Source organism: Gossypium arboreum, chromosome 9 (genome assembly GCF_025698485.1).
Source record: "Gossypium arboreum isolate Shixiya-1 chromosome 9, ASM2569848v2, whole genome shotgun sequence".
NCBI classification, from domain to species: domain Eukaryota; kingdom Viridiplantae; phylum Streptophyta; class Magnoliopsida; order Malvales; family Malvaceae; genus Gossypium; species Gossypium arboreum.
Window position 1 is genome coordinate 37,740,757 of NC_069078.1, and position 13,940 is coordinate 37,754,696.

Sequence of the window (13,940 nt, forward strand, 5' to 3'; positions counted from 1 at the left end):
TTGGTGTCCCTTCATCTCCCTTAAACTGAATGTCAAAAAACTTGTGATTCATCTCTTTAATTGGCTCATTAACTAACTTTGAATGCTTTAAAACTAAACATATTTGAAGAGACACTCTTGGACCATTTGAACAGCCACCATAATGATTTTTAAAGGCTTGAAAAACATCCAAACTTGAAAATTCAATTAGCCATACGAATAGTCACCTACAAGGTAGATAATTAAGCATTAAAGACAATCATAAGAATCATCACACTATAAACACTCATACACAAATTTATTATGAACATGCAGCTCAAATCACCTTATTTAAAATGAAAATAAACACACTTTAACTTATACAGTAAAAAGTAACAGCCGAATTAAATAACATACTTATATAAACAAACTCAAACATATTTAACAACTAAGATGCTTAAATGCATGGTTTAAGATGTAAACAAAATGAACAAATGAGTTACTTATTGCATGACTTAATTTAATGATGCAAAATTTAACTAACATGAGAGTTACATAATGCATGACTTTATTAAATGCAAAACATATATTAATGATGTTCAAACTATGACATAATTAAAGACTCATACTAATGATGTTCAAATCATGACATAATTAAAGACACAAACTAAAATAACTAAAGTAACTAAAATAAATGAATCAAAGTCCTTATTTTTGTAACACCCCTACCCGTATCCGTCATCGGAACAGGGTACGAGGCATTACTGGAGCATATCGAATCATTATTAATTAGGAAAAAAGTAAAACAAAGTAAACATGTAATATTTAATAAATTCGTATAACGTGGTAATTAACTTACCGCTTCTCTATATTCAACATAATTATGCAAAGCATAATTATTTGAATTGATCATGAGCCCTAATACCTATTCTTATCACATTGTTAGTCATATAATTCATATAAATACAAGAAACATGTATGGGCTCAACTTTCATTAAATTTCTCATATGCATATACTTTTACACATCATTTATTCACATAACTTATAACAATCATATCTATTTATTTTAAATACGCTTTCATAACAATTTGTCCTAATTTTAGACTATCTTACATTGGAGCTTTACTCATCAAATCGTTTGAAATACTATCTTTATACAAATAGTACACTTGAGTTGCACAATTCTATAATTATGAATGAACACAGTTATAAAATATATTCCATGTTCATATATCATAGTCTCACATCTCCATATATCAAATATATAACCATCATTTTCTTGTGTTTCAAATAAATATATATAACCATACATAAGCATGTCATTCACTATTTCTTCCTGTCTATCACAATTTCAAATGATAGATTCATGTGAATGAGCTCAATAATAACCATGAAAATACTTACCACATTCTTTCACACATATTCCACTTATAACATATTTTTTTTATATTTGGCTTGACATTTACTAGGCAATATCGGATATTCATTTATTAGGCAATATGAAATATTCAAATTATTCTTTAACATATATAACATTTAATTCAAACATGAATATTTTTCATTTTAACAAAGTTTAACATTTACCAAATATAATTGAGCATGTGATCAATTTATGCATTGGTCACTCACATATTTTCTTCCTCCTCCTCTCGATTCCACATCCTTAATGTATATAACACACTTGTAAGTAACATTATTTATAATTTTTACTATTTACTTATATGAATATTCAAGCTGTCCATCTATGTCACAGTCACTAAATTATTTTTATCTTGGGCTACAAAACTCCAAATTAAGATCTTCTAATTTTCCATGAAAATAGACTCATGTATCTTCTTACCATAAAAGTTTCAGAATTTTTGGTTTAACCAATAAGTACATTTTATTCTTTAAATTCACCCCTGTTCTGTTATCTGACAGTTCCCACCCTTCTTAACTAAAAATTAATTATCTCCTTGTAAAGAATTTGAATAATATTATTGTTTATTTCTTTTGAAAATAGACTCATTCAGGATTCTAAAAATATAAATTTAATCCCCTAATTATTTGTATTCAATTTTTTATGATTTTCCAAATTCAGAATAGGGGAACCCAAAATCATTCTGACCTTGTGTCATAAAATTTATTATATCTCATGATTTACAATTCCATTACTTACATCGTTTCTTCTATAAGAAACTAGATTCAATAAGCTTTAATTTCATATTTTATTCATCCCCTAATTCTATTTATAAAAGTTTTTGTGATTTTTCAAATTTAGACTACTGCTGTTGTCCAAAACAGTTTTAATGCAAAATGTTGATTTCCATTTTACCCAAAATTTCACAGTTCATACAATTTAGTCCTTGCTCAATTAACCCCTCAATTGAGCTAAATTTTCTCAATTAATACTTTATTATATCATTTTAAACTACTTCATAACCTCTGAAAATAAGAACTTTAGCACTAAACCTTAATTCCAAACTCTTTCAATGGTCTTAAAATCAATTTCCATCAATTTTACTTGATAAAATCATCATACATCAAAATTAAAGCTTCAATTCTATATTTATTAATCATATGCTTCCAACGCTCATCCATAGCAACATTAAAAATTAGCCATGGAATCAAAAACTAATACATAGTAAGTTGGACCCAATTGTAAAAGTCCAAAATCTTAGAAATTTCAAGAAGAAAGCAAGAATTAAACTTACGTGAAGCTAGAGTATGAAAATCAGCTTGAACCCTCTTCCATGGCTATTTTTCAGCTGATGAAAATTAAGAGAAATGAAGAGAATTCTAGATATTCCATTCTAGTCCCCTTTTTATTTAGTAAATTTTGTTATTTTCTGATTTTGCCCTTATTTCCTCAGTTTTCCTGATTTTTCTCTTCTTGTGTCGCCCAAAGTATCTCCTTTAGGCTTATTTGCACTTTAGGTCCTTCCTCATTTGACAATTGAGCTATTTAATCCTTCTAGTAACTTTTACGCCTTTTTCCATTTAGTCCTTTTTATTTAATTAATCACTGAAACGTCAAAATTTTCTAACAAAATTTTAATACTATCTTATTGACACTCCGTGAATATTTATAAAAATATTTATGGCTCGGTTTATAACACCGAGATCTCGATACTTTTTTTCTTAATTTCTTAACCAAATAAATCTTTATAAAGCACAATTTACTATTTCAAAAATCTTTTAAAGGCTACATTTGGCTCATAAATATTAAATAATATAAACTACGAGTTCATTTTTTGGATTTGGTGGTCTCGAACCACGATTTTTAACATCGCTAAAATTTGGGCTATTACAACTCTCCCCCTTTTTTAGAATTTTCATCCTCGAAAATTCCTTCGGAAGAGAGGTTCAAATATTTATCACTAACTAATAGTATCACCAATTTTCAAAGCTGAAACATTAACTGCCACTTCTAACTCATATATCAGGTAATTGTTTTCATATGATTTTTAATTGTTTAAAAGTGTAGACTATTACTTTGTCTTACTGCATCAAAACACAATTTACCCACTCAATGACATATCACTGTAAATCACAATTTTCTTACCCGATTTAGGCTGAACCAGAACTGATGCTTCGATCAACAGAACTTTTATCTGGTCAAAATTTTGCTAACATTTATTAAACCATTCAAATCTTACATCTTTCTGTAATAACTGTATCATCAGTATAACTATCAATTATTAACGCCTAAGCTTTAAACTTTCTGAAGTTGTAACCATCATACCAATTGAAACCATAGTGCCATAATAAGGTCAGCGTCTCAACCTTAGAAATAAAATGATACTTCAATATCAATAGTACTTCCCAAACAGAAAAGAAAAGACTAAAAATAGTCCCAATAACAACCAATGCAATAACATGATATCCACAATTAGTAATTCATATTACTAAACTTCCATATTCGAATTAGGAGTTATAACAGTAAATGTAATGGTCTTCGACTAATAAATATCTTTCTCAAATATATATATTATATTATATTTACAATTTAGAGATTCAATCAATAGAAGTAGAAAACAACATCATATAAATCTTTTTATCAAATCTTCTCTCAAGTATAATTTATTAGAAAATCAGAGAAGAGATAAGCAGTACCGCTCATGTTTTAATCAGACTTTCAACAATTCCCTTTAACATCATGATCAGCCAACCTTTCTATAAAATAGTAATCACATTTGAAAATGAACAATTACATAGATTTCTGTATATATACAAATCATGTAGAATACCCAGAAAAGATTGCTGTAAGATATATAATCATAACAGTTGCAGTCAGTTATCTTTTCCATTTTACCACTGTGCAACTGACTACTAAAATCATCAATAATTCTACATTATACAACTCACTAAAAGAACTAATTCAGAAGAAATTTCCAGTAAATTCGTTTTGTAGATACCATACCTAAATAAATCAATTACTCATTAATAACTTCTTTCTTAACAGTAACATTGCGTATTCTGAATAATCCTCAGAAAAATTGTCTGATATCTCAATCATAATCATTTTTACTTACTAATCCATTCTCTATCCTTTCATTTCACAATTTATTTTTAATTCAATCTTTTAAACACAAATAAGATAATACTTTACCTTGTAACGAAAATTGTTTACCTTTTTAACAGAGGCCCACTAGACTAAACAGAACACTTAGTGACACGAACCGCCTCGGGGAGAGTCGAGTCGTATGCGAGTTTGCCCGATCGTCTACGAGAAAGTATCGTTCGGTTTGTTGAAAAGGATGTTTGTTTCTAAATGAATTATGCGGAAGCTATTCAAGGGGTTCAAAGAAAGGGTTTAAAATATGAATATTAAGGTTCGGTTTAAAGTAAATGAAAGAATGGAAAGAAGGAACTCAAAAGTAAGCACGAACCAATACTAGAGAGTATTGACCCAATTGCTTATAGGCTTTCAAGGTGGAGAATGAAAGTGATAAAACCTTGACCCGCTACTTAGCAAAGTAGGAACCTCGGTATAAGGGTGAAAGAAAGCAGGTTGACGCCACTACTAGGTAGATAAGTCAACAAAGTCTCAAACAAAGTTTAGAGAAGAAAATTCTCACAAGATTAAATTCAATAAAAATTTGGCAAAAGTCCTTACAATTGAAAGAAAACAAATACTTATAGGCACATAGATGACCATTCAAATTCGGCATCTAGGTGTTCACACAATAATAAAAACGTTCACCTTAATGTATTAAAATAGTTTATAAATTTGGCAGATTTATGAACTAGTTGAATGGACACTTTCTTCCCCCTAAGTGTGTGCATGAATGCTTAATCATAAAGAAAGGCTTCAAGTGACTTGTATGTGCACCAAAGGTTGCATTCATCTCCTTGGGACGTTCATGCACTTGTATGGAACATGTATCCTCATAATTAAACTCTTTAATAGCATGTAGGTTCATAAATGGTAGCATGAACCTAGTAAATTCGTTCTCCCCTTTGTGCACGCACTTAATTCAATCAATGTGTTGAATTATTGAGTTAATTCCTTCCCTTGGACGTTCTTGAACCCATCCATGCATGTGTAGTAGCCTATAGGTCAATTCAAAGTGTGAACATGTTCAAGGAGCTCTATAGTCAACATAGAATTAGTTAGCGACTACTTCTTGGCGAATAAGTGCCTTGGAAAGTTAGGAGACAGCCACCATACATGCACTTAAGCCATTCATGCATTCTATCATCCCATGCATTTGATCCATTCATGGACTAGCCTTTAATGTCCATACATGCATTCGACACATGCATGAATTTGTAGAAACATTGCATCTAGCCGTACATGCACCAGCATTTAATACTTCTTCATTCATGAGTGTGGAATGCCCAAAAGAGATGTTTCTTTATCCATACATTGTACCGTCCAAAGGAATATACCTACATGAAATAAACAAGTCATTAAGACATCTCATGAACACTCATAAATTTAGCATGATGTGAACACATTAATGTCATGCATTAATTCAGCTATGTGAACATAATCAATTTATGTAATGACTATGACATATTAATAACAAATATTAATATAAGACAAGTTTAATGCTTAAATAAATATGTGCAAATTTTATTTAATGCATTAAAGACAAAACTGAGTTAAACTAAAAATGAGTTAAGCTTTAGCTCGTGAGCTAAAGTTGAGCTGAGGCTAAACTCCTAAGCTGAAGTTGAGCTAAGGTTTAGCTCGTGAGCTGAATATGAGCTAGGAGTAAGCTCAGTTAGCTCAGGCAAGTTGGATTGAGCTCGAATAATTTGGATTTGAGCTGGGCCGAGCTCGTGGAGCCGAAGCGAGTGGGATCAGCTTGCCAACATGTCAATGCTCGGCTTGATAGACTTGTTCGATGAAGTTCGCGGGGCGTGCTCGTATCATTCCCCCCCTCTTTTAGGCGACTTGTCCTCAAGTCGAGCCGTTTGTCCATGGGAGAACTTTGACTCATGCATGGTTTTCCTCGGTCAAATGGGATGGAAGATATCACACAAACCTGAAAAATTCTTACCACAGCCAATAAAAAGAAACTCAAAGGAGTCAGATTCAAATGTGTTTGATAGTTCATAAAAAATTTATTCAATCGAACATATGCCAAAAATCTCAATTGGACAAAGCAATCATACGTAAATTTATCAAAGAGTTTCGTTAGAAACGTGAAGACTAAGTTGGATCAAGGGATAATTGGTTGTAAATGATGGCAGGCACTTAAACACATTATTCCTCATCCAAAACATTTCAATATGTTTATTCAAAAATAACAATTCATAGGAATGTACACGCAAAGTGTACCATGGCCAATTGGAAACTAAATCACTCTTTCGCTTATTAACAACATGATTTGTGTAATCACTTTACAACACAAACGAATCACTACTAGGCCAAAGACAACAATCAATCAAAACAAGGTACAAACAATTTCCAAACATCAAACCATCAAAAAGATTTTCAACAACATTCGAATAGAGTAAAAGTATTTGAAAATTTTCATAAACTTTACCTTGTCGATCTTGAAGAGAAGAAAATTTAGGATCGGTTTTACCTTTTTCAAACAAGATAAATCTTCTCTCTTCGGACAGATAATGTAAAACAAACCTTTTACCTCGATCAACTTAGGTTGGTGACGAAGCACCATGACAGCTCGTGCTTTTTAAAGGGTTACATTCACAAAAATGTAAAAGATTAGTTTCAATAGGAGGTATGGACTGAAAAGACAAAAATAAATCATCGTTGAAATTTGATTCAAGTCCCAAAGCATAAGTCGATCTTACCTTCTCAAAATGGAATGAAAATTTCAGATGTGGCCAAACAAGGTGATTGGTAAACGAATCAAAATTGAAACCTAAATCATTGAATTTCACCTTCTTATCAAAAGTTCGAACATCAAGCAAACATAATTTGAATGCAAATGATGCCAAGTGCTTAATGTTTCCATAAAATGAATTCATGTAGCAAATACCAGGCTTGAACACACGAACTTGATTAGGAATTCCAACAACCAACATATTAGAAGAAGATATAATCAACTCACCACACGAATTATATTTTGTGACAGCCCTAAAGTGACCCTAGTCGGAAAGCGGTTTCAGGACCGCTAAACCGAGTCACCAAATTATTTGAATATGATAATTATTGTCTAAAATATGTGAATATGAATGTGTGAAAGTTTTAAGCTTTGATTTAGTTAATTGCATGTGAATTTAGTTAATCGGACTTATGTGTGACACTTTTGAAATGTGATAGGTTAATCTATAAGGATCTATTAGTGCATGTAATCAAAGGGGTGGACTTGCATGTCAATTTCCCCTATTTAATTAGTAGTGGCCGGCCATGACAATAAGGGTGGACAAAGTGTGATGGGTAAAACATGTCATAAACATGTTGTGTTAATGGTTTATGTTAGAAATGATAAAATAAGGAGCATGGTAATAAAATAATAAAAGGAAAATGATGAAGAAAAAGAAAAGAAAAAATGTTCTCATGTTGTGAACTTGGCGAATAGAAGAAAGAAAGAGAGGAAAAGAGCTTGGAGAAAATCGGCTATGGTGGTTCACTAGGCTAAGGTATGTTGATGTTGTTCCATGAGATTCATGCATATTTTTAGTTGTTAGCTTGAGTTCTACCTACCCCATGGTCTACATCTTTGCTATGAGATGGAGATGATATTGACCATGGGTGTTGCCTTCTTGGTTGGTGGTTGATGTTGTGGTGATGAGACATGAAGATGAGCTAAGTTTGGCTAAGGTGGACTTGTGTTGATGTCATTTGCATGCTAAGTGTGAAGCTTTGTAATGATATATGTGATGGTGATTGATGACTCTTGGATTTTCTTTTTAGCATTTTTGAGTTAGACATTAAGTTCTTTGTTTAACCCATGACCAAAATTGAAATGGTATGGTGTCTTGATGCATTCGGCCATGGTAGGAAGTAGATGAGAATTGATAGTAAGGTGAAGTGCAAATATTAGTATTTGATTATTAGTGTATATATGTGTATTACCTGAGTTTTGAACTTGAAACGAAATGGTATGTAGTCAATACAAGTAACCATATTTGTAGAATGTATTAAGTATAGAATCGACCTCAACATAGACATGCATATTCGGCCACATGAGTTAGATTGATGTTGCATGTATTCGGTTAGAGGCAAGCATATTGATGCTTTTATCTTGGCTTAGATGATCGGCTAAAAGAGAGTGTGGGCTAATATGTTGAGTTGAATCATGATTTCATATATATGTGACTCTAATGTCTAATGTATATATGGGTTAAGTACCTTGAGTTTCTCTTTTTGATGTTCAAATGATTAAATCAATTTATTTGTTAAATTAAGCTCAAGAGCAAAGGGGAACTAAATCCAATAAAGGGTAGGAAAAAGTGATCGAATAGCCGTCGAAATCGTTCGACAACATCCGAGGTAAGTTTTCGAGTAATGAAACTTAGTTTACGATTTGATTAAGTCATGACGTATAATCATAACAAATATACGGTGATATAATGATTCTACTTGAATTATATGTTGAGTTAATTAGTCTATCGTATGATGGGTAGCCGTATGTGCATAGAAATCATGTCATGAAGCAAGCGAATCATGCTGTTCAGTATATGGCTATCGGTAGAAAATGGGAATGCTTAATAAGCGATTTGTGTTTGAATTCTAGTTATGAAAATGAAATAAAGATGTGTCATGATTTCTTGATATGTGCATGAATATTCGGATGCTAACGGGTTAAGTCCCAAGACATTTGTGCTAGTGATTAATCCGGGCTAAGTCCCGAAGGCATTTGTCGAGTTACAAATTTGGGCTAAGTCCGAAGGCATTTGTGCGAGTTACTATATCCGGGCTAAGTCCCGAAGGCATTTGTGCTAGTGGCCATATCCGGGCTAACACCCGACGGCCTTGTGCGAGTGGTTATATCTGGCTAAATCCCGAAGATAATTGGGTTTGGGAATGAGCGATCTTGCTGTAATAATTTCAATTAATACGCTCGTAAAATCCCAATGATGAGGTATGTTTCGTATGTGCATTGAGATAATTGATTCCTTCTAAATAGTATTTGCTCAATCGATTAACAAGCTTAGGCTTTTAGTCAAGTTGATTTCTTATGTATGAATATAAGGGTTGAAAATGCGAAGTAGGTATGATTGTGAGAAAATGTGTATATGAAATTATTCGTTTAGTCGTATGAATGCTATACTTCAGTTGTGCATGATTTCATTGCTCAAAACTTACTAAGCATTAAATGCTTATTCCGTTTCTTTGATTCTCTGTTTTATAAATTTTGGTTCGTCAGCTATCGGACTCGGGATTGTCGAAGTCGAAGTCGTCCACACTATCAAAGCCCTTTTGGTACACTTTTGGTTGAACTCTGAAAATGGCATGTATAGGACTGCCCTTGTGTTATTAGTCAAGTACTTTGGTGTTGTATATATTTGGATAGCCATGCGAAAATGGCTTATATATTTTGAGCATAGTGTTAATATCATTTTGTATGGATATGGTTATTGAGAGGTGTGGATATGCTTGGCAATGATTGGCCATTGGAATGGTTAATCATGATCATAATTTGTGCTATATATGCTAAAGGGCTAGTTGAATCATGGAAACTATGAAATAGGTAAAGTCTACCTTAAAGGCAGATGCTGACAGCAGCAGTGTTGTAAATTTGAAAAATCACTAAAAATAGTAGGAATGGAATTAAATAGTGAATAAATTATGTAATCGAACCTTGATGAATCTAATTTCATATGGAAGAAACGAAACGATCATATGAGTTGTATTTTAAGAGATATTTGAGTTTTCGTAGAACAGGGCCAGAGCGATTTTTGGATCCCCTGATCTGACTTCGGAAATTCACTATAAATTAACCAGAGATAATTAGAGGTCATGCCATATATGTATAGATTCCATTTGGAGTCTAGTTTCGTTAGAAACAAACATAATAAGTATTGAAGCCCTGTACAGGGAGAAATATAAGTCGTAATGCATGAAGGTCAGAGCAGACGAACCCTGAAACAGGGGAGGCTTTAACTAATAAACTGTACTAATTGGCCCAACCAAAAATTCTAGAAAAAAATTTTTAGATGGACATATGAGTATAGTTTCAGGAAAAATTTACAGAACTTGTTTTCGAGTTTTGGAACTCGAGATATGATTTTTAAGGTGACAGTGACGCAGTTAGCTAGCTTGTCTGGAAATTTTAAATGAACTGTGTTTTACAACGAAATAAGTTAGCACCTCGTGTTCGACTCCGGAAACGGTCTCGGGTATGGGGTGTTAAAATTTATTGGTATTAGAGCCACGGTTTAGTCGATTCTAGGACTACCATAATACGTTTGGGTCTAGCTATACATGCCATTTTGCGATTATTTGATAGTGTGGTGATTTCTGACAATTGAAAATGTGTTTATTTATAGTAATGGATCCCGATCCCAACCGAGCGGTAGCTGATGATCTTGAGAGTGTAGTGTCCGCTCCCGCGCAAGGGACAGCACCGGCAAACTCTCAACCTATTGCTAGTAATCCGAATGATGAAGCTAGACAAGCTTTTTATAGCGTGATGAATGATTGGTTCAACCAATACATTCGAACTAATCTGTTGTTCCACAACCTCCATTCCCGACTAATACCACCCCGCACCTACAATACCTCAACAAAATCGACCAAATAAGGTCAAATAAGCCCCAGTTGATGAATCCGAAAACACGGGCTCTGAATTTAAAGCTACGGACGGCGATGATGCCGAGCAAGCTGAATTTTGGTTGGACAACACTATTCGGTACTCGATGAGCTATCTTGCACACCGATGAGTGCCTAAAGTGTACTATCTCCTTGCTACGTGATTACGCCTACTATTGGTGGAATCGTTGACTTCATTGTGCCCAGAGAGCAAGTAACTTGGGAGTTTTTCCAAACCGAGTTTGGAAAAAGTATATCGATCGAGATTCATGGATCAAAAGCGGAAGGAATTTCTTGAACTTAAACAAGGTTCCATGTCGGTTACCGACTATGAGCGAAAATTTGTAAGGCTTATCCAGTGCGCTCAAGAATGTATTTCCTCGAAGCCGTGATGTGTAAAGCGTTTGAGGATGGGTGAATGATGATATAAAGTGTATGTTGGCATTTTGGAAATCAGAATTTGTGGCACTTGTCGGCGAGCTTGCAAAGCCGAGGAGCTCGATGAGGAGAAAAGGAAAGGCGATATGGGAGCAAAGGAGATTGAAAGAGATCTTGAAAGCCCTTCAATGATCATCGAAGAAATTTAGAGATGACTTAGGCGGTCTAGAGACACCGGGTTTTTCTAGGCGAGATCGCGACCGACCCCCGTGAGTACACAAGTCACTTGATCGCCGATGTTGGAAACGATTGTCGAGACGAGCGGAGTGCCGATGATTGTGGTAAATGGCATTCGGGAGTTGTAGATTCTATGACCGCTCTGTTACAAGTGCGGATCGGTGACCACTTTATTAAAGATTGCACGAGATTATGCGAGCAGAGCGTAAATCGAGTGGGAAACCTAGTGCTACTCTTTCGCCGAGGTAGACCATCTAGAAATACGGCAATGCTAGTGGAGGTCGAGAGGATCTAGAGATGCTACAACCAGATCTCGAGGCTCGTGCTCTTGCTAAAGCTTACGCTATCGCCAAGCACGCGAGGATGCTTCCTCGCCGGATGTTATTACCGTACTTTTACTCTCTTTGATACTAATGTGATTGCTTTGATTGACCTGGTTCTACTCATTCTTATATATGTGAAACCTTAGCATCCAAGAAGACTCTACCTGCTGAGTCTCTCGAGTTTGTAATTCGGTGTCAAATCCTTTGGGTCGCATTCGTGCTTGTCGACAAAGTGTGCAAGAAATGTCCCCTAGTAGTCCGAGGTTCCTGTTTTCCGGCCGATTTGATGCTTTTACTGTTTGACAAATTTGATGTTATCCTCGATATGGATTGGTTGACCGTAAATGATGCAATTGTAAATTGCAAAGGAAAAACCATCGATTTAAGGTGTGTAAATAACGAGGTAATCCGAGTTGAGTCTACTGACTTGAATAGGTTGCCAGCTGTAATATCATCGATGTTGGATCAGAAATATGTAAGAAAGGGGTGTGAAGCGTACCTTGCGTATGTACTTGATGACAAGGAGTTAGAAAAGAAGCCTGAATCTATGCTAGTGGTTTTTGAATACCCGGATGTTTTTCCCGAAGAATTACCGGGTTTACCACCTGTTCGGGAGGTAGAGTTTGGTATTGAGCTTGTACCTAGGACTACACCGATTTCGATAGCTCCGTATCGTATGGCACCAACAAAGTTAAAGGAATTGAAAGCTCAGTTGCAAGAGTTGATGGATAGAGGTTTCGCTCGACCAAGTTTCTCACCTTGGGGTGCACCAGTATTGTTTGTGAAAAAGAAGAACGGAACCATGAGGTTGTGCATTGACTATCGTCAGCTGAATAAGGTGACAATAAAGAATAAATACCCGATATCGCACATTGACAATTTGTTTGATCAACTAAAGGGAGCCTCAGTGTTTTCAAAGATAGATTTGAGATCGGGTTATTATCGATTCTGAATCGAGATTCGGATATACCCAAAACGACTTCGAGCGAGATACGGTCACTCGAGTTCTTAGTGATGCCGTTTGGGCTCACTAATGTCCTCGCGGTATTTATGGATCGATGAATCGAGTCTTGAACGATGTCTGGACCGGTTTGTAGTTGTGTTTATTGATGACATCTTGGTCTACTCAAGAGACGAAACCGAGCATCTTGAGCACACGAGATTAGCGTTGCAGATTTTACGAGATAAGCAATTATATGCTAAGTTGATGAAGTGTGAGTTACGGTTAAGAGAGGTGAGCTTCTTGGGTCATGTGGTATCCACATCGGGTATTCGAGTTGATCCGAGCAAAATTTCAGCCATACTTAAGCGGAAGCCTCAGAAATATTCTTGAGGTTCGAGCTTTTGGGACTTCTTTGGTTACTACCGAGCAGTTTGTAAAGGTTTCTCGATGATAGCCACACCAATGACGAAACTACTTGTAAAGATGTTAAGTTTGAATGGGCGAGAAAAGTGTCGAAAAGTTTCGATCAATTGAAAACTCATTTGACGGAAGCTCGAATACTAGTGCGGCCGAATCGAGGCAAGGAGTTCGTCATTTACAGTGATGCATCCTTACTTGGGTTGGGTTGTGTATTGATGCAAGAAGGTCGAGTTGTAGCTTATGCGTCGAGGCAACTGAAGCCACATGAAAAAAATTATCCAACCCATGATCTCGAACTGGCTGCCATCGTATTCGCCTTGAAAATATGGGGACATTACTTATTTGGTGAGAAGTGCCATGTATATTTGGATCACAAAAGTCTCAAATATTTGATGACTCAAAGAGACTTGAATCTGCGACAAAGACGTTGGCTCGAGTTGTTGAAAGATTATGAGCTTGTCATTGACTATCACCCGGGAAAAGCTAATGTGGTTGCGGATGCCTTAAGTCGTAAAACATTGT